The sequence below is a fragment of the Carcharhinus amblyrhynchos genome, chromosome 31, assembly GCF_965287045.1.
Source record: "Carcharhinus amblyrhynchos chromosome 31, sCarAmb.v2.hapA, whole genome shotgun sequence".
NCBI classification, from domain to species: Eukaryota; Metazoa; Chordata; class Chondrichthyes; order Carcharhiniformes; family Carcharhinidae; genus Carcharhinus; species Carcharhinus amblyrhynchos.
In genome coordinates this window covers 15,960,404-15,982,628 of record NC_137354.1, presented here as the reverse complement: position 1 = coordinate 15,982,628, position 22,225 = coordinate 15,960,404, and the positions used below count along the sequence as shown (strand labels likewise).

General features: G+C 45.9%; 1 protein-coding gene across 6 annotated transcripts in view; it reads left to right on the top strand.

The window, feature by feature from the left end:
* Nucleotides 1-22,225, top strand: part of rassf4a (Ras association domain family member 4a) — a 244,262-nt gene that overhangs the window by 182,760 nt on the left and 39,277 nt on the right. The window lies entirely within an intron of this gene.

The window sequence follows — 22,225 nt, the reverse complement described above, 5'->3', positions numbered from 1 at the left end:
TTGAGGATGATCGTGGAGGAGGTGTTGTTGTCTATTCTTACAGATTGCAGTCTTGGGTTAGGAAGACTGTGATCCAGAAGCAGGGTGAGGAGCCGAAGCCCAGGCTCAGCGAGTTTGGAGAAGAGTTTTGTAGGAATGACGGTGTTGAAGGCTGAGCTGCTGTTAATGAATAGAGGTCTGACATGAGTAGACCTTTGTAAGTTACAGCAGAGAGTATATATTGTATTAAATAGCCAGGATTTCGAACATCAGAAGGGACACATCACTACAAAGAAACCTGAAAGTAGTGCAGAAATGCTTCATTCGCTCAGGAAGCTGTGAGGAATACTAAAGGGGGAGAAAAGCCCAGAAGATGTAGAAATCAGTGACCGATGCCCTATCCTTCCAATTTGAATATTTGCATGACGCCCTGCAAAAATCACAATGCAAAATTGTTAGGAAATAGAGATAGTTTAGTTTATATTTGTATTTATAAGAACATAAGAACTAGGAGCAGGAATAGGCCATCTGGCCCCTTGAGCCTGTCCTGCCATTCAGTAAGATCATGGCTGATCTTTTCATGGACTCAGCTCCACTTACCCACCCGCCCACCATAACCCTTAATTCCTTCACTGTTCAAAAATGTATGCATCCTTGCCTTAAAAACATTCAATGAGGGAGCCTCAACTGCTTCACTGGGCAGGGAATTCCACAGATTCACAACTCTGTGGGTGAAGAAGTTCCTCCTCAACTCAGTCCTAAATCTGCTCTCTTTTATTTTGAGGACATGCCCCCTAATTTTAGTTTCACCTGCGAATGGAAATGACCTCCCTGTTTCTATCTTATCTATTCCCTTCATAATTTTATATGTTTCTATGAGATCTCCCCGTATTCTTCTGAATTCCAATGAGTATAGCTCCAGTCTATTCAGTCTGTCCTCATAAGCCAATCCTCTTAATTCTGGTATCAACATAGTGAATCTTTTCTGCATCCTTCCAGTGCCAATATATCCCTTCTCAAGTAAGGAGACCAAACCTGAAACACAGTACTCCAGGTGTGGCTTTTCCAGCACCTTATACAGCTGCAACATAACCTCCCTGTTTTTAAACTCCAGTTTTGTGTTAGAAATAAGGTTTAAGTTTATTTTTTGTTTCTGTATGTGTCTATTAAGAAAGGGTTAAAATTTTAGTTTAGCTTCATGTTAAACACGGGTGCCAGCAAGTCTGTGGCTTTTAGTTTCACTTTAAACTTTGCTGCATTGTAATTGAGGTTTATTACAGTTTTAAAAATAATTACAGACTTTTTTTTAAGCTAAGCAATTGTTTAGCAACCAAAGGCTCACTCTGAAAAGCAGACATGTTTTTGAGTTCAATTGGAACCAAGTGACTGAGAAGCAAGGAGCTTATGACAGAACCTCACAGTTCAGGTGGGACAATATAGGAATGCAAAAAGCAAGTCCCAGAAGCTAAAGAACAGAAGGTTCCAGAAACCAGGGAATAAAAATACAAGTACGAAAAAGACTGAGATGAAAGGGACAAGGAAGCATAATCTGAAGAAGGTACTGTTCACCAGAATTAAAATAAGGGGCAGAAAGAGGCTCCCAGTTAGAGAGCTTCAAGGTGCAGCGTTGGAAAACTGCACCCTGGTGCTTGTTCATAATAATCAGAATAGACTGTACTCAATCAGCTCGCAATTGAAAATCCCAAAACAAAATATCTCCCGTTAGATGTGATTGCACAGTTAGCCAGCACTTACTGAAAGATCTTGAGTGTGCTAATAGCTGCATTCACAATCAATTTAAGATAATCAGTTAATTTCACAATGTGGCTCATTGCTTGCTGGAAGTGGCATATGTTCATACGCAGGGGCTCATGTTCTGCAAATAAAAGGAATATGTTCAAGCTCTTCCACCTTTTATAAATTATCCTGAAGATTGGGAAACCTTTAGTTCCCCACAGCTTTCTCCATGGCAATGTTTCAGCCAATCAGTGCAGCATGGTGCTCCAGCGGTTAACACTGCTGCCTCACAGCGTCAGGGACCGGTGTTCAGTTCTAGCCGTAGAGTGTGTGGAGTTTGCACATTCTTCCCACATCTGCAGGAGTTTCCTCTAGGTGCTCTGCATTCCTCTCACAATCCAAAGATGTGCAGGTTAGGTGCTAAATTGCCCCTTAGTGTCAGGGGAGGCTAGCATGGTAAATATGTGGGGTTACGGAGATAGGGCTTGGGTGGGATTGTTGTCAGTATAGACTCGATGGAGCAAATGGCTTCCTTCTGCACTGTAAGGATTCTACAACTTACTAACCGGTCAGCACCCTTTCCTCCTGTAGTGTAAATTATCGTGACTGTTAGAAATTTGACACTCTTGCATTTGTCCTAATGAGCGCAAGATGAAAATCTTTGACAACATGTCGTTATTTTCAGCAATACCGAACTTCTGTTTTTTCAGTGTCTGTGCTTTTGTCCTCTGAGTGAGTGAACAACTAGTGGGCATTTCTGTATTTAATTTACAAATCTATGCCCCACTGCACTGATCGTTTATTTTTGCACGTCGGTGGATTATGTTCAGGGCAGTTTTGAGACAATCAGCCTTTTTTTTGAAAAGGGCTCCTTTTGCTTGTATTCTGGATTGGTGTAGGATGTTGTGTAGGTATGTATCTATCTGACCGATATTCAGTAACTAAGGGACAAGTGCACTTCACGACCCCCGATCATCAGAAATATTTTACTGGCTGCTGAGTGCGTTGAGAGGTTTCATTGATGTTGCTGTGTGGGAAACATGGAAGATTATAAGGAACCTTTATAAGGTTCCACAAACAACAGTGATGCAAATGAGGAGATACTTCCTTTCAGTGATGTTGGTTGTGGGATAACAATAGGCTAGGATACTGGTGAGATCTTCAATGCTTTTCAGAGTAGAGCCGTAGGTCCTTTTACGTGTACCTGAGAGTATAGACGGGACACGGGTTCAATGTTTCATCAGAAGACTCACAGCTCTGACACTGCGGCACTCCCTCGGTACTGTATGCAATGTCATTCTGGACACTGCGCTCTGGAGTGGCTGTTAAACCCACACTTCTTGGCTGAGGTGAGAATGCTACCCACCAAACTGCGACTTAAACCTGACAAATGCATTGGCTGGAACGTAACCGGCCCCTGCAGAGGCCTATTAATGACTACTTAAGGGCCTCTTCCTGGTGCCTCTGGTAGGACCTGCCCATGACACATTGCACAACTGCCAGGTGGACACTGGAGGCCTTTATGCAGGGCAGGCTGGGCGGTTTCTGCTGTTTGGGCACTCAGCACCCATCAGAGACCCCTCATGGTACCCCCTTCCTCCACAATATTCTCACTCCCACATGAACCAGGCTGACAGAAGGTCCCAAACCATCTCATTGTCTGCTTTCATCAACAATTCAATTTGTGGGACCAGTCGCAGTCCCAACGACATCCACCGCTCCTCATCACTGTTGAGACTAAAGGACTGCCAGCCATCCAATTGGCCAGCACCTCGCCTAGGCAAACCTCCTCCCAAAGGGGATGGGAGTCTCCCCTTGAACCCATTTATGGCCCATTGGCCATAAAATCAACTCAGGGTGACCTGGCCAAATGTAGACATGGCTCATCCCCGACCTGTCAGCCAGAGGCAAGTGGGACTAGCGTCTCCATGTAAAAACCAGTCCATGAAATCTGTGTCATCTTAAACAGCTTAGTGGGTAGCATTCTCACCTCAGCCAGAAGGTGAGGGTTTAACACCCACCCCAGAGCACATTGTCCAGAATGACATTGCATACAGTACTGAGGCAGTGTTAGAGCTGAGTTTTCTGATAGACGATTAAACCCCGTCTGTACTCTCAGATGCATGTAAAAGAACCTACAGCACTAATCCGAAGATCTTACCGGTATCCTGGCCTATAGTTATCTCAGTAAGAAGTCTCACAACACCAAGATGAAGTCCAACAGATTTGGTAGCAAACACCACTAGTTTTTGAGACTTCTTACTGTGTTTACCCCAGTCCAATGCCGGCATCTCCACATCATGACTTTAGTTATCTCACAACCATAATACTGTCAAAATAAGTTGTGATTTTGAACACGACTTCTGTTGAATCTCTTCTAAGCTGCTGCTGAAAAGACATCAGCTTCTCCAATCTCTCTAACTGAAACCACCCGTCCCCATCCCCCTCTTCCTACTCCAATTCTAGTAAGTCTCTTTTGCACCCGTCTAGTAACCAATGACAGTGTGAGGGAGATGAAAGGGCGTTCAAAACTGATTCAGAATATCTTTCAAAAGAGAACTTGGTAAGCATTTGAAGAGGGGAAAAACTACAGGGCCCTGAAGTAACGGCAGTGGCTTAGATCTCGGTATCTTGTTGTAACAAAGAGCCAACAAGATATGTTGGACAGAATAGCCACCTCTAATCTTGTATCACTTGATGATCCAGGGAGCTGATGAAAATTTTGGTTGCAAGAGGAAGGATGTTCTGGCTCTCGAAGGAGTGCAGCAAAGATTTATCAGGCTGATTCCGGGGATGGTGGGACTGATGTATGAGGAGAGATTGACTAGGTTAGGATTGTTTTGCTGGAGTTCAGACGAATGAGGGGGGGAATCTCATAGAGATTTATATAATTCTAATAGGGCGGCACTGTGGCATAGTGGTTAGCACTGCTGCCTTACAGCGCCAGGGACCTGGGTTCAATTACCGGCTTGGGTCACTGCCTGGGTGGAGTTTGCAAATTCTGCGGGGGTTTCCTCCGGGTGCTCTCATTTCTTCCCACAGACCAAAGATGTGTGGGTTAGGTGAATTGGCCATGCCAAAGTTCAGTTGGTCCAAGTGGCCTTCTCCTATCCCTATCTTCCAGGTTTCTACATAACTGTGACTGTAATTTCCCAGAATTAGGTTCGATGAGAAACTCGGTGTAATTTGAATTATGATGAGGATGGTGATAACCTGGATGTCATCGGTACAGTATTTTGGATGCAAAATCCAGAATCCTTTGTCCGATGTGACGAAAGCTTTTGTCCTTCTTGACCCACAAGCAGTTCTGTGGAGGCACTTCCTTGGAAGAATGTTGTCACCTTTTCTTCAAATGAGGAAGTGCTGAAAATTTGGCGAATTCTTTTTTTGGGCAATTGTCTCACTCTGCAATAAGTTAAAAAATATATAGTGATTAAACATTTGATTTCATTCATTCCTGTGGATCATGATGACTAATCAAAATATTTTGCAAAACAGCCAGGATAGGATTGAAGGAGTTAGGAGCAGGAGATTTAATAAGATCATGGCTAACCTTAGCCTGGTTTTAACTCCACTTTCCCTGCCTGCTCCTCATAGCCACTTTATCCTGCTTTTCATCAGCTGTATTCCAAATTCAAAGAACTTGTCCTTACTTGTTGCTGAGACTGCAAAGTAATTTATTTTGGCTCTTTGAGCGTTTTTCAAGCAGTCTGGTTCATATCCTTATTTAATGCTGTTTGTCTGACCCAGTTAGCTTCACATGAAACAGATTACCATGCTGCTTTTGCTATCCCAGAGTTTGATTTTTTTTTAAATATCCAGTTTTTTAAGTGCCGTTTCTAAGTGATTTCAGGTTCTTTGCCCCCGCAACAACTGAAAACAGATATGGATGTAGCGGGAAGACCTATGGATCACTGTACTGTAATAGCTCTATGGAGGCAAAAGTCCTGTCACCAAGCTACTTTATTTACACAATACATCTGTACCCAGCCAGCTCTCCAGGTGCTCCCTGCTGAATGCAGGCTGGGAGTCTGACACACCTGCTTTAAATAGGGAACATGAGTTCTCTGATTTAGCCATCCGTTACGGCTCATCAGGCATACCCTAGCAAGCCATCCTCATTAGCCTCGCTGAAGTTATCCCATGTACAATAAAATATTCATTGATGTTAAGGGTTGCCTCCTTCTGCACTGCAGTTATTCTATTCTATGAGTCTTTAAGTCCTGAATTGTGAGGTTTCTTCATTGAGCCTTGCCAAGTTTCGTTTAGAATCATACAGTGCAGAAGAGGCCCTTCAGCCCATCGAGTCTGCACCGACACGAGTGAAACACTTGACCTCTCACCTAATCCCGTTCACCAGCAGTTGCCCCAGAGCCTTGGGTGTTGTGGCATGCCAAATGCTCGCCCAGGTACTTTTTGAGGGATGGGAGGCATCCCACCTCCACCACCTTCTGAGGCGGCGCATTCCAGACCGTCACCACCCTCTGGGTAAAAAAGATTTTTTCCCCCCTAAACCTCCTGCTCCTTACTTTGAACCCATGTCCCCTCGTGACTGACCCTTGCACTCAGGGGAACAGCTCTCCCCTATCCACCCTGTCCATGCCCCTCATAATTTTGCAAGCAAACCTTCAACAATGCAGTAATCATGGAATGCAACTTATTCATAGAATCTCTACAGTGCAGGAGGCCATGCAGAGTTTAGTCATGCTCCTGTGAAATATCTTGGGATGTTTTGCTAAAATGTGCAAAATAAATGCAAATGAATGCTATTCGTGGTTTCCTCTCCCAAAAAAATTCTAAGTGTTGAATTCATGTGAAAACTGAAGTAGCTCCCACACGATTTTTCAGAGTTTCAAAGTGAATCTCCCGCATTCTGTACACTGCAGAGTGCACGAGCGAAAATCACAGAAACAAGCTGGGGGTGGGACGTATTCCTGCTGGAGAGGCTGGAGGCATAGCACTGAGTGGGCCATTGCGCACGTGTTCTGTCAACGCTGAGGTTGGCACGTGCGCAGTGGCCCCACATCGCCAGCCTGCCGATCAAAGAACGAAGGAAATTACAGCACAGGAACAAGCCCTCTAAGCCTGCAATGACCATGATGCCCGACTGAAATAAAACCCCCTTTCCTTCCAGGGATCGTGTCCCTCTATTCCCATCCTATTCTTCGCTAGCCAGCTCGATCGCTGGCCCACCCCGCAACCCCAATCTCCCAATACCTCCCACCCCCCCCGCCCCGAACAGACTGACCACTGCCCCCTCAAACCCCGCACCCCGATAGCCAGTGTTGATTGTTGGCCTCCCTCCTACTGTCATTCTGGCCAATTGCAGAGTGGTTGTGGGATACCTGCCCCCACTGCTCATCATCATCATCACCACCACATCCACCGCCACCACCACGACCACCACCTCCCCCCCCCCCCTCTCCGCTTGAGTCTACCAGTCCTCTGTGCTATTGGGAGAATTGCTTCCGTTAAGAGAATCTTTGCCATCCCAGGGATTTTTCATCTGACCCTGAGAACAGAGAAAAACCCGGAGATGGGGTGAAAACGAAACCAGAGGTTTCAAAGGATCTGTCCACCACCACCTTTTGATTCCCAGAACAAGAAGTGAAATGTCTATCCCTCCAACACCAGGGATCAAACTAACTTTACGTTTAGTCTGAGAGTGCTTCCAAATACTGAAATATTCTGTGTACAGTGGGTGGATTGATACTACATGGACACGGTTCAAGAAGGTATCTCACCACTACCTTCTCAAAGGCAATTAGCTGGTGATGCTAATACCCCAAGAATGAACAACAAAAAAAAGTACTCATCGTGGGACCAACAAACCTGTTTCTCCAACCAATTATTTCTCGTAAGTTAAGGCATAAAACCAATATCCAGAGTAACCTAATTTTTGGAGCACATTTCTCAACGGGGCTAGTATAGTTGCAGGTGAAACTCTTGTGATGAGTTCCGCATGTATTCTCGAGATCTCGGCCCTCTGAAATCTCTGGGAAAAGTCTGCTATTGCCTGGGAAATAATGGCCTACTGGTATTACCGCTGGACTATTAATCCAGAAACTCAGCTAATGTTCTGTGGACCTGGGTTCAAATCCCGGGTCCACGGAACATTTGAATTTGAATTCAATAAAAAAATCTGGAATTATGAATCTACTGATGATCATGAAACCATTGTCAGAGAAACCCATCTGGTTCACTAATGTCCTTTAGGGAAGGAAATCTGCCCCCCTTGCCTGGTGTGACCTACATGTGACTCCAGAGCCAAAGCAATGTGGCCTGAAATGACCTAGCAACCTACTCAGTACAAGGGCAACTAGGGATGAGTAATAACTACTGGCCAGTCGATGACTCCCATGTCCCACAAATGAATAAAAAAAAATCTGAGATCATAATTCTAGTGAAATGCAGGTTGTAATCTCATCTGTCAGAAATCTTAAACTAGTCAGAATTCCCTTGCCAAGTGCATTTGGTTCTCTAACAAGCAATACTTATTTACGTTGCTGATTACAAGCTGATGGCTTTTCATCTTGACTTGAAAGGACTGTATCAGCATTGTATTCCTGTTACATGTTACATCACCTAATGTGTGGGCCTAATTGCTTTATAGTTCTTCAATACATTATACTGTCACATTCAGGAGCTGACATTCTGTTCACAGATTATCATTCAGATAGCAGCAACAACGCCTTCAGTCCATTGGATCATAGAATCCCTACAGCGCAGAAGGAGGCCATTCAGCCCTTTGAGTCTGCACCAACCACAATCCCAGCCAGGCCCTGTCCCCATAACCCTGCGCATTTACCCTGCTAAATTCCCCTAACGATAAGGGGCAATTTAGCATGGCCAATCCACCTAACCTGCACATCTTTGGGTTATGGGGGGAAACCGGAGCATCTGGGGGAAAGCCACGCTGACACGGGGAGAACGTGCAGACTCCACACAGACAGTCACCCGAGGCCGGAATTGAACCCGGGTCCTCGGCGCTGTGAGCCAGCAGTACTAACCACTGTGCCACCATTTCTCTTAAGTTTAGTGCAACCCACATAGAGTAAAAGTGAAAAGAAAATTTGGCAGCAACCGATTTAATCTTCAAATAACTATTCTAAGCAAGGCTTCTTAAAGAATAGGTACTTGAAGCACAGGTTGCTTTTTAACCTTCAAGCCGCTGTAAAGTTCATACAATCATAGAACCCTACAGTGCAGAAAGAGGCCCTTCGGCCCATCGAGTCTGCACCGAACACCATCCCCATATCCTACCCCCATATCCCTACATATTATACCTACGCATCCCTGGACACTAAGGGGCAATCTCTTAGCATGGACAATCAACCTAACTGCACATCTATTCTTCAGATGGAATGGGTGGTGCTGGTTAATCGAGAATGCCAGTAACTGAAGCATTCTGCATTTTCAACCAATGAGACAGCTCCTCGGAAATCTCTTGGCAATGCAGATGTCAAGGTCTTGCCAGAGGTGCAGGAATGCATGAGTCTAGCGAGCCGCACCGAGGAATCAGCGCGGTCAGAAGCTGAAACCAGAGGGCAGGCCGTCAAAAACGACCACCCACGAGCTTAGTCATTTTTTAGCAGTTGCGTGAGAGTGAGACTGACAGGCAGCTCGTCCAAAAGAAACATGGTTAAATGCACTGGCCATGTTAAATTCTCTCTCAGTGTTCCCAAATGTTTAAGCCTCTCAATTGCTGTAAAGGAGACATGAGTTCTACTTCTTCGTAAAATACCTTTATTTCTTTGATCCAACTCTCCACCAACAAATAGTGCCACCTGTAGCCCCTTTATAGATCAGTGACTTTTATTGAATAATTGACATCAAATAAGGACTGAATTAGAAGGTCTGTTAACTCATTCCTAAGAGACCAACAGGCGCCAGAGTGTGGTGACTAGGGGATTTTCACAGGAACTTCACGCAGAGTTAATGTAAGCCTACTTATGGCACTAATAAATAAACTTAAAACTTGATAACTTTTAAAAATAATGTGACGTCTGAACACTGGAAGGAACTGTCTTTAATTTTTTTTAAACTGAGCTGTCAGAAGTTTCATTTGCTAGAGTTTGGAAGGTACCGGATAACAAGCTTTACTGCCTGTAGTTTAACTGAGCCTCTGTCCAAAGCTTGAGATTTATTACAATTTGAACTGTGGTCTTTTAATCCCTGAATGCTTCAATAAATCAACAGAAATCTTGGCAAAAAGCAACATCAACGAAAATACAGGATATGGAAAAATGCTAACGGCTTTTTTTTAGTAAAGGAAATTGATCATTGTGTGTTGTTCCTTGAACTGTTGGATTAGGTAAACCGAATCTATTGCACCTCCTGCATGTATTGCTCCCAAATAAACCTGTTGGACTTTAACCTGGTATTGTGAGACTTCTTACTGTGTTTACCCCCGTCCAATGCCGGCATCTCCACATCATGTATAGACGTGTCATGATGTGACTTGGACTTTGTTTCTTTTTATTCTGTTATAAACTCATTACACTGGATATCAACAACATGTTACAATTTACAACTTGCTTTGATTTAGCTCATCGTTGACTTTTTCTCATTGTTGACTTTGCCAGCTCTCTGCAGCATGTTTGAGCCAAAGAAAATAATGACAGGCTTGTAGACTCATAAACAGTCCCTTCAGCCTGACTTGTTCATGCCACCCTTGTTTTAAACCCTGAAGCTAGTCCTAATTGACCGCATTTGGCCCATATCCCTCTATACCCATCTTACCCATGTAACTGTCTAAATGCTTTTTAAAAGCCAAAATTATACCCACCTTTACTACTACCTCTGGCAGCTTGTTCCAGACACTCACCACCCTCTGTGTGAAAAAATTGCTCTTCTGGACACTTTCGTATCTCACCCCTCTCACCTTAAACCTATGCCCTCTAGTTTTAGACTCCCCTATCTTTGGGAAACGGTATTGACTATCAAGCTGATCTGTGCCCCACATTATTTTATAGATTATAGCCTTCTACACTCCGCAGAAAAATTCCCAGTCTATCCAGCCCCTCCTTATAACTCAAACCATCAAGTACCGGTAGCATCCTCATAAATCTTTTCTGCACCCTTTCTAGTTTAATAATATCCTTTCTATAATAGGGCAACCAGAACTGTAACAGTATTCCAAGACTGGCCTTATCAATGTCTTGTACAACTTCAACAAGACGTCCCAACTCAGTGTTCTAACCAATGAAACCAAGCATGCTGAATACCTTCTTCACCTCTCTGTCCACCTGTGACTCCACTTTCAAGGAGCTCAGAACATGTACCCCTAGATCTCTCTGTCCTGTAACTCTCCCCAATGCTCTACCATTAACTGAGTAAGTCCTGCCCTGGTTCAATCTACCAAAATGCATCACCTCTCATTTATCTAAATTAAACTCCATCTGACATTTGTCAGCCCACTGACCCAATTGATCAAGATCCCATTGCAATCCAAGATAACTTTCACTGTCCACTGTGCCACCAATCTTGGTGTCATCTGCAAACGTACTAACCATGCCTCCTATGATTTGAATTCTCATCCAAATCATTAATATAAATGACAAATACCAGTGGACCCAGCACTGATCTCTGAGGCACACCACTGGTCACAGGCCTTCACTTTGAAAAACAACCCTCTACTACTACCCTCTGGCTTCTGTCATCAAGCCAATTTGGTATCCATTTAGCTACCTCACCCTGGATTCTGTGAGATTTAACCTTATGCAACAACCTACCATGCGGTACCTTTCAAATGCCTTGCTAAAGTCCATGTAGACAACATCAACTGCACTGCTCTCATCTACCTTCTTGGTTACCCCTTCAAAAAACTCAATCAAACTTGTGAGACATGATTTTCCACTCTCAAAGCCGTGCTGACTGTCCCTAATCAGCCCTTGCATCTCTAAATGCCTGTAGATCCTGTCTTTCAAAATACCTTCCAACAACTTACCTACCACAGATGTGAGGCTCACTGTAGTTCCCAGGCTTTTCCCTGCAGCCCTTTTTAAACAAAGGCACAACATTTACCACTCCTCAGTCTTCAGGCACCTCACTAGTGACTATCGATAATTCAGATATATCTGCTAGGGGACCTGCAATTTCCTCTCTAGCCTCCCACAATGTCCTGGGATACACTTCATCAGGTTCCAGGGATTTTTCTACCTTGATGCGCTTTAAGACTTCTAGCACCTGTTTCTCTGTAATATATACACCCCGCAAGACATCACTATTTATTTCCCCAAGTTCCCTAACATCCATGTTTTTCTCAACAGTAAATATTGATGAGAAATATTCATTTAGGATCTCACCCATCTCTTGCGAATCCCCACGTAGATGACCTTGTTCATTCTTCAGAGGCCCGACTCTCTCCCTTGTTACTCTTTTGCCCTTTATGTATTTGGATTCTCCTTTACCTTATCTGCCAAAACAACCTCATGTCCCCTTTTTTCCCCTCCTGATTTCTCTTAACTCTGTTCCTAGACCCCCTATACTCTTCAAGGTTAAAAACCTTAAAACGCTTAAAAACAAAACTGCAGGATCTGTAAACTAAAGTTAACGGTAAGGTCGCCATGTCCCAGGTGATCACAGGCTGCTCTCCTTTTTTGAGGGGGAGAGCTGACTGAGGTCGCCTCAAAGGGTAAGGTTGAGGAGATGGGGCCTTCATGAGTAACGGCAGCCCGAACGGGTATTGAACCTGTGCTGTTGCGGAGGCTCTGGGGAGAACTGATAGAAATCTATGAGAGGCATAGATAAGGTTGACAGTTAGAATCTTTTTCCCAAAGTTGAAATGTCTAATACTAGGGGGCATGCACTTAAGGTGAGTGGGGGAAAGTTCAAAGGAGTTGTGAGGGGCAACTCTTTTACACAGAGAGTGGTAAATGTCTGATACGTGCTGCTACGGGTGGTGGTGGAGGTAGATACGATAGAGGCTTTTAAAGGGCTTTTAGATAAGCATATGAATATGGCAAGGACGAGAAGGATATGGACCAAAGACAGGCAGAAGTTTAATTTGGCGTCATGTTCAGTGCAACAGTGTTCCTGTGCTGTGCTGTTTGATGTTCTGTGTTCTGTTGGCATCGCTCTGCATGATGAACCAGCCATCCAGCTGAGCTAACCAACTTCAAGGAATTAAAGGGATTTTACAACAGTTTCAATTTTGGTTGTGAAATCAATTAGTCGGAGATTGCAATCGCAGGTGTAATGGGGGACCTCACTCACCGCATGCCGGGCACAATTGGAAAAGGTTCATTGATAGTTCAGATTGTCCTGTGTTACGTGAAAGATTCATTCAGCCTGCCGCCAAAAGTGATCTGTCCAACCTGCATGTCCAGGTGGACAAAGTTGTATTATTTTTGGGGTGGTCAGTAATGTTAAAGAGCCCTCATGAACTGCCTCTGCCATCTATTGGAATGTGATAGAATATCGCATGGAGAAGTGATGACCTAGTGGTATTATCGCTAGACTACTAATCCAGAAACTCAGCAAATGTTCTGGGAAACCCGGGTTCGAATCCCGCCACAGAAGATGGTGGAATTTGAATTCAATAAAAATATCTGGAATTAAGAATCTACAGATGACCATGAAACCGTTGTCGGAAAAAACCCATCTGGTTCACTAATCATAGAATCTCTTCAGTGCAGAAGGAGGCCATTCTGCCCATCGAGTCTGCACCAATCACATTCCCACCCAGGCCCTATTTCCCTAATCCGACATATTTACCCTGCTAATCCCCCTGACACTAAGGATCAATTTAGCATGGCCAATCAACCTAACCCTGGACTGTGGGAGGAAAGCGGAGCACCCGGAGGAAGCCCACACAGACACGGGGAGAACATGCAGATTCCACACAGACAGTGACCTGAGGCCAGAATTGAACCTGGGTCCTTGGCACTGTGAGGCAGCAGTGCTAACCACTGTGCCACTGTGTCCTTGAGAGAAGGAAATCTGCCGTCCTTACCTGGTCTGGCCCACATATGACTCTGGACCCATAGCAATGTCGTTGATTCTCAACTGCCCTTGGGCAGTGAGGAATGGGCAATAAATGCTGGCCAGCCAGCGACACCCATGACCCATGAATGAATTTAAAAAATTCTTCACTTATTGCCTGGGAGCAGCTGCAGCAGCGCTGGAGAACTTGACAATCCAGAGCAAAATATTTAGCTTCGTTCCGAACATCTAGTGCATCACCACTGATTTGCTGGTAGCTGTACTGTGTACAGGATTCACAGCAGCAACAGTGCCTTTTATAGCATCTGCTAAACCCACCACCCAGAGTGGCAGGTGCATGGGAACACCACCATCCTTAAGCTCCTCTCCAAATCCCACAGTAGCCCATCTTGGACCTATGGCATTGCCACTCCTTCCGTGTCTTTGAGTCTAAATGCTGGAACTCCTCACCCTTCCCCACATAGGACGGCACCGCCTTCAGAAGTTGGCCCACAACTACCTTCTCCTGGGCAAGGAAGGATGGGCAATGTAGATGATTATCCCAGTGAAACCTGCATTCTGAGAATGAACACCAGATCGAGAATCTTGAAATCCATGTTCATTCAGAGAGTCAGTGTGGACTGGATGGGCCGAAAGTCCTCCTGCTGCGCTGTTGGGATTCTATGTGTAGTTGAGAGAGAAAAACTATGAGGAATAAAAATTGAGAACTTTGGCTGGAAGTGGAGGGAGTGGAGAGAGAAAGCTGACTTTCCTGCATTTGAACTTCTATCTCCTGGTAAAATCATAGCATCCCTAAAGTACTGATGAAGGCCATTCAGCCCATCAAGTCTGCACCAACTCTTACCCAGGCCCATCTCCTTATCCCCATGCAGTTTACCCCACTAATCCCCCAACCACAAAAATCTTGGGACACTAAGGGGAAATTTACCGTGGCCATTCCACCTAACCATGGTGGCACAGTGCTTATCACAGCTGCCTCACTGCGCCGGAGAGTCAGGTCCAATTCCAGGCTTGGGTCACTGTCTGTGGAGTCTGCATGTCCTCCCCGTGTCTGTGTGGGTTTTCTCTGGGTGCTCCAGCTTCCTCCCACAGTCCAAAAGACACGCTAGTAAGGTGCACTGGCCATGCTAAATTCCCCCTCAGTGTACCCAAACAGACACTGGACTGTGGCAACTAGGGGATTTTCACAGTAACTTCATTGCAGTGTTAATGTAAGCCTACTTATGATGCTGACAAATGAACTTTACACTTAACTGCACATTGGAACACTAAGGAACAATTTACCAAAGCCAATCCATCTAATCTGCACATCTTTGGAGTGTGGGAGGAAACTGGAGCACCCGGAGGAAACCCACGCAGACACGGGGAGAACATGCAGAGTCCACTCAAGACCTTAACTGAACCAGGTCCCTGGCACTGTGAGGCAGCAGTGCTGACCACTGTGGCACCCCAGCATACTGTTTTCGTTTCAGCCCCTGACCTTTGTTGTTTATTAGCTCTGACCTCCAGAAGAAGAGGGGCAGCAACTATGAGTACACTAGATCCTGGTCACTGTGCTAATGGATTCTGGTGCGAGACTAAAGTTGGCCGCTGTGCACCGAGTGGTCATGTGATGATGCGGCTGCTGAAAGGGTCACATGATGGGAGCACAGCGTGACTGCTCAGCTAGTAAGGAAGTATTGTTTGTTACAAGTTCTTGGGGTGGGATTTTTACAGCCTCACTCGGGCAAGACCATAAAATTCAGCCTGAATTCAGTGAAGGTTTTTGTTGTGGGACCTTCGCCCACGCTGATTCTGGGGCAGGCAATGTGGTAGAGTTCAGGTTGGGGATCCACCACTTATATACCCATTGCATCAGTTTAAAAGCTGTCCCATTCCAAAATCATTGCTCATCAGGTTGTAATTGACACCCTTTACATAGCCTGTGGCCTTTTGTTTTATACCTGTGCCAATTAATTTTGTTTAAAAGTACAACTAAGTGTATGCTAAACCCAAGATGGTTTTTGTGAAGGGAGTTAATGGACAGGGATAGAGGGGAGGGGAGATACCAGCTTGCAGTTCAGGTTTGGAAGCCAGCCTGTTTTTCTGGTTTGACTCCTAATTACTTGCAGACGTAGAGTCCTCCAATTAGTTTGTTTTCAAAGCCAACATTGCTTTCAGAAGTGGTTGGAATGCAAGTATCAGTTTGACTGGCTGTGAGTGAAAAGGAAATTTGAGTGATTTGGTAATGACTTTCTTGTGAATGTTCAATTATTATTGGACACGTAATTTGTCTGACTGTCACTGTGCTGGTCTGGTTTTTATTACAACGTCGTGGAAGGTCACGCAATTTCTCTTTTCATCCCTTGCTGTGTTGGAAGCTTTCATTCATGGCGGAGTCACATTCTGTGTGTGAATACAGAGAATGGGTTTCAGCAAGTTGTCTGTTTGGAGGGAGCGGGACAACAGGATCAAGTTTCATCGTATTCTCGAGAGCAGATCTCATATAGAACATAGAACACTACAGCACAAACAGGCCCTTCGGCCCACAAGTTGCGCCAATCATATCCATACCTACCAGGCCTATCTATAACCCTCAATCCCATTAAATCCCATTAATATGGGGCGGGATTCTCTGGCCTCCCCGTGGCATCTTTCCTGTGGTGGGAGGCGACGCATTGTTGGCCTGCAGTGGGATCTTCTGGTCCTCTGCTGTTAATGGGATTTCCCACTGACTCCACCCCATTCTGCCGGGAAAACCGGCGGCAGGGATGCACCATTGACGGGACCAGAAGGTCCCGGGAGCATGAACAGCTGGAAACCCCTGGCCTGTGCTTTGCAACAGAGCTTCCTTGGTAGCCTTCTGGGTGCCTGGATCTGCACCTTAAGCTACAGGGCTATGGGCCGGGTGCAGGAAGGTGGGAATTAGAAAGGGCACCTGAATGCCCTCAGGCTGGCATTGGACAAGATGGGCCAAATGGCCTTTTCCTGTGCTGTCATTTCTCTGTAGTTCCGGTTCACTTTTATAAAGGATCTCCATTGTGATGCAATTCAGTAAACGACCACGCTGGGTGACAGTGGCGCGGTGGTTAGCAATGCTGCCACACAGCGCCAGGGATCCAGTTCGATTCCCGGCTTGGGTCACTGTCTGTGTGGAGTTTGCACATTCTCCCTGTGTTGATTTCCTCCCACCATCCAAAGATGTAAGGGTTAGGGGGATTGGCCATGCTAAATTACCCCTTAGTGTCAGGGAGAATAACTGGGGAAATTGCATGGGGTTATGGGGATAGAACCTGAGTGCGATTATTATTGGTGCAGCCCCAGTGGGCCGAATGGCCTCCGTCTGCACTGTAGAGATTTTATGTTTCTCTGACCAGGCACTGAACTTGTGATTTCCTCGTTCGCTTGGCTGAGTTACTTTGTTAGTGGTGAGGGAAGCTTTGTAATTATACTATTACCTTTTTATTAGTTGATTTTGAGATGTTGGGCGTTGCTGGGGAGGGGGAGGATTTATTGCGCAGCTCTAGCTGGCTGGAGAGTGTGGTGGTGGGAGTTGGCTTCTTGACTTGCTGCCATACACGTTGTAACCACACATCCGCGTAACCTTCAGAGCTGGCACTCAGGTGAAACTTCCACTTCATTATGTTGACACTTCAGAAGTGGTGTGGCCAATGGCCAATTTCCTCTTCTTGGCATGCACCTAATCGGCACATTTTTTCGAACTGTGGGAGGCAACCGGAGCATCTGGAGGAAGCCCACGAAGACACGAGGGGTACGTGCAGAGATAGTGACCCGAGCCGGGAATCGAACCCGGGTCCCTGGCACTGTGAGGCAGCAGTGCCAACCACCGTGCCACCCATACTGTTAGGCTGCCCAGTACTCATTGTCTCTGGATTTGTAATATCAATTCATTAAACAGAATGTAAGCTACGCCCCACCCTCCAATGCATCTTTGTGTTCCATAATGATTCACAATTGTGACAATGTTTAGACATCTTTGATATATTTGCATTTACCAGCAACAAGCGAAAAGGCTGCGTTATGACGTTCCAGCAAATTTGTAATGGCCTTGAGTGAACCGTTGTCCATCAACAGTAATAGAATCCAAAAAGAAGCAATGCCTGACAGCCAGTGAATATAATTTACTTGGGTTTCAGGTAACACTTGGCAGTTCCAAGTGTGAACCATTGAAAGGCGTTTCATGTGTCTGTGGACCTCTCTTCTCCAAGAGACAGGGTTATTAAACATTGTTAAGGCAGAGTTAGAGAGATTATTGATTGACGAAGGCGTCACAATGTGAAGGAGGTCAGAAGGAATGCGGAGTTGCTGCCAACATCAGATCAGCCAATACCTTATTGAACGTTGGAGGGGCCGAATGGCCTACTTCTGCTCCTAAATTGTCTATTTGTGTGCTTGAAACTGGATTATTGGTTTGAATTTTGGTCCAAAGATGAACCCAAATTCTTCCACTTTCGGTCGGCATTTTGCCACATATTTTTGTCAAACATTTCAACAAGTTTTCACTTTTAAAATTGTGGATGGTCCCACATTAATGGGAGCTTGTTTCCATTTCATGTGGCTCAGTATTGGTAGAGCAAAGCCTTCACCACTTCAGCTAAACTTTCTCCAGATAGGCAGATAGGTTTCTGATAGACAGGGGGATTAAGGGTTATGGGGAGAAAGCGGAACTGATCCACTTCAGATCAGCCATGATCTTATTGAATGGCGGGGCAGGCTCGAAGGGCTAGATGGCCTACTCCTGCTCCTATTTCTTACGTTCTTATGTTCAAATTGATCTGCTCTTCCTGGTGATTGATCGATGATGACAGAAGGTTTCAAGATCTGCAAAAGTTGTCTTGGATCCTTTACTGTGATCACCCTCCATGACACTTCCACGTGGAAGAAATGGAACTCATTAATCCACTGAAATCCTTCAGAGGCGGGCCTGAGCCACTTTGGATGAGAACATCAATATGTGGGCAGTTCTGGATTATGTTGCACCATCCCTTTTATGGGCTGCTGTGTCCTGAGCTTTATACCATCACCCCAGAAATAAGCCAAAAGAACATTGGGCAGGGACGGATGAAAAATGAAATATGTTCATCTTTGTTACGCCTGGATTGTGGCCCAGGCACAGGATAAGGATTTGTTTCTTTATAAATTCATTTAAGGGATGTGGGCTTCACTGGCAAATGCCAGCATTCGTTGGCCATCGCTAATTTCCTTTGAGAAGGTGGGGGTGAGCTGTCTTCTGGAAGTACTACAGTCCCAGTAGGTACGCCCACAGGGACGGAGCTCCAGAACTTTGACCCAGTTACAGTGAAGGCGATAAATTTCCAAGTCAGGATGGTGAGTGGCTTGGAGGGGAACTTGCAGGTCGTGGTGTTCCCAGGTATCTGCTGCCCTTGTCCTTCTAGATGGTTGTAGGTGGAGGTTTGGAAGGTGCTGCCTCAGGATCTTTGGTGAGTTCCTGTAGTGATCTGACGGTATTGTTTATTGGTGTTGCAGGGAGTGAATGAATGTGAAAGGGGTGCGAGTCAAATGGGGACTGTCTTGTCACCATCCGACATTCTCAGTTGAACTGGTCCGCAATGTTGGATTCAGCTTAAAGCTCCCTCTTTGTGCCCTCACCAAGAGCCCCCTAAACTCAGAAGAAAGCCTTTCAGAGCTGCAGACTGAGAATCTCATTTTTACACGAACCATCATTCCTGTCAGCACAGCGGTTGGCACGGCTGCCTCACCGCACCAGAGACCCGGGTTCGATTCCCAGCTTGGGTCACTGTCTGTGTGGAGTCTGCACATTCTCTCCGTATCTGCGTGGGTTTCCTCCAGGTGCTCCTGTTTCCTCCCACAGTCCAAAGGTGTGCGGGTTGGGTGGATTGGCCGTGCTAAATTGATCCTAGTGTCAGGGGGACTTGCAGGGTAAGTACTTGGGGTTATGGGGATAGGGCCCGGGTGGGATTGTGGCCAGTACAGACTCGATGGGCTGAATGGCCTCCTGTAGGATTCCATGAGTCTATAATTCTTCATAACATCGTTTCAGCTGAAGGTAAGACATTTCTGCATCTGACAGGAATTGTTGCATGATTGACTAAATTTTGTTTATTACATTGTGTGAAAGAGCAATAGGGCAGAGTCCCAGCATTAAAACTACATTCCCTGTTGTAATTGTATTTTTTATATTACTTTTTTGATGAAAAAGCAAAGAATGCAAACTCCAACTGTACAAAAGAAATTTCCCATCACAAGAGCAAATCCTAACCAAAAAGCAAGCAATGATTATTATTTATTGATTTATTAGTCACAGGTAGGTTTACATTAACACTGCAGTGAAGTTACTGTGAAAATCCCCTAATTGCCACATTCCAGTGCCTATTCGGGTACACTGAGGGAGAATTTCGCATGGCCAATGCACCTAACCAGCATGTCTTTCGGACTGTGGGAGGAAAACAGAGCACCTGGAGGAAAACCCACGCAGACACGGGGAGAACATGCAAAGTCTGCACCGACAGGGCGGCACGATGGCACAGTGGTTAGCACTGCTGTCTCACAGCCCCAGGGACCGGGGTTCGATCCCTGGCTTGGGTCACTGCCTGTGTGGAATTTTCACATTCTCCCCGTGTCTGCGTGGGTTTCCTCCGGGTGCTCCGGTTTCCTCCCACACACAAAAGTTTGTGTGGGTTGGATTGATGGGCCATGCTAAGTTGTCACTTAGTGTCGGGGGATTACAGAGTAAATACGTGGGGCTATGGGGATAGGGGCTGGGTGGGATTGTGGTCGGTGCAGATTCGACGGGCCGAACGGCCTCCTTCTGCACTGTAGGGATTCCACGGAAGGTGCAGACAGTGACCCAAGCCGGGAATCGAACCCGGGCCCCTGGCGCTGTGAGGCAGCAGTGCAAGCCACTGTGTCATTGTGTTGTCCCTGTGGTGAACTGAAACCATCATGTTGTTGGCTGACCCTGGCGCACTGCAGCAATACCCGTGGGGACATGGTGAACAACTGTTTCATGTCAGCAGGATATTGTGCAAGATGTTGGAATGAGTTTGGAGACAAGCAATGGTCTCCCCTAAATCACGGGCTGGGATATTGGAACGGGAGCAGGAGATCAACCGTTCGTGGTGGGACAAGTTATTTATTTGGGAGGATGAACCTCCCAGCTGAAGGAGGGTCGTGGCGTACTTTTTAACTCTTTGGAACTTTCCTGGGTCAGTAACTAAAATGTACTGTTCAAATGTACCTAACGGCCGCACAGCTGGGGCGCACCGTGTTACGGGTGCAAAGTGTGCTCTTTAGTCACAGTGAAACATAGCAGTAAAGGCCCACAGCCCATCATTCTGTGTTGGCCCTCTGCAGAAATGCTCCCACTTAGCCCCACTCCCAACTTCTTCTTCTTCTTCATCATCATCTCACCACCAACCACCACCGCACCCCCCTCCAACCCCCACCCTGACAAATTTCCCCTTTTCACATGCATAATTTTCTGGATAGATAAATTCATGAGGGAGAAAGGAATATGAGCTTATGCTGATTGGGGCTGCAGGGCGGCATAGTGGTTGGCACTGCCGCCCCACAGTGCCAGGGACCCGGGTTTGATTCCCGGCTTGGGTCACTGTCTGTGTATTTACACGTTCTCCCCGTGACCGTACGGCATTTGCACATCGTAGAATCATAGAATCCCTACAGTGCGGAAGGAGGCCATTTGGCCCATCGAGTCTACACCGATCACAATCCCACCCACCCCCCCCCCCCCCAATCCCCATAACCCCATGATTTACCCTAGCTAGTCCTCCTGACACTAAGGGGCAATTTAGCATGACCGATCCATCTAACCTGCACATCTTTCGACTGTGGGAGGAAACCGGAGCACCCGGAGGGAACCCACACAGACACAGGGAAAATGTGCAAACTCCACACAAGACAGTGACCCAAGCTGGGAATCGAACCCAAGCCCCTGGCGCTGTGAGACAGCAGTGCTAACCACTGTGCTACCGTGTCTTTGTATGTTTCCTCCAGGTGCTCCGGCTTCCTCCTACAGTCCAAAGATGTGCAGACCAGGAGGATTACCCACGCTAAGCTGCCCCCTTAATGTTCCAAAATGTGTGGATTAGGTGGATTAGCCTTGGTAAATTGTCCTTTAGTGTCCCAAGATGGCCAGGTTAGGGAATTGGCCATGCTAAATTGCCCCCTTAGTGTCCCAATATGCATAGGTCAGATGGATTAGCCATTGTAAATGCAGGTGTGGGCCTAGGTTAAGTAAAGTAAAATAAAATTTATTTACTAGTCACAAGTAGGCGTACATTAACACTGTAATGAAGTTACTCTGAAAATCCCCTAGTCGCCACACTCCGGCTCCTGTTCGGGTACACAGAGGGAGACTTTAGCATGGCCAATACACCTAACCTAGAAGCTCTTAGAAGGCTAGAAGCTCTTTTGGAGAGTTGGCACAGACCTGATGGGCCAAATGGCCTCTTTCTGCACTGTAGGGATTCTGAGGGTTAACCGAAGAGGGGAGGAAGGCATTGCCAGCAGAGTGTACATACCAGCTTGGATAGGTTGTGCTGAATGGTCCAAATCTGTGGTG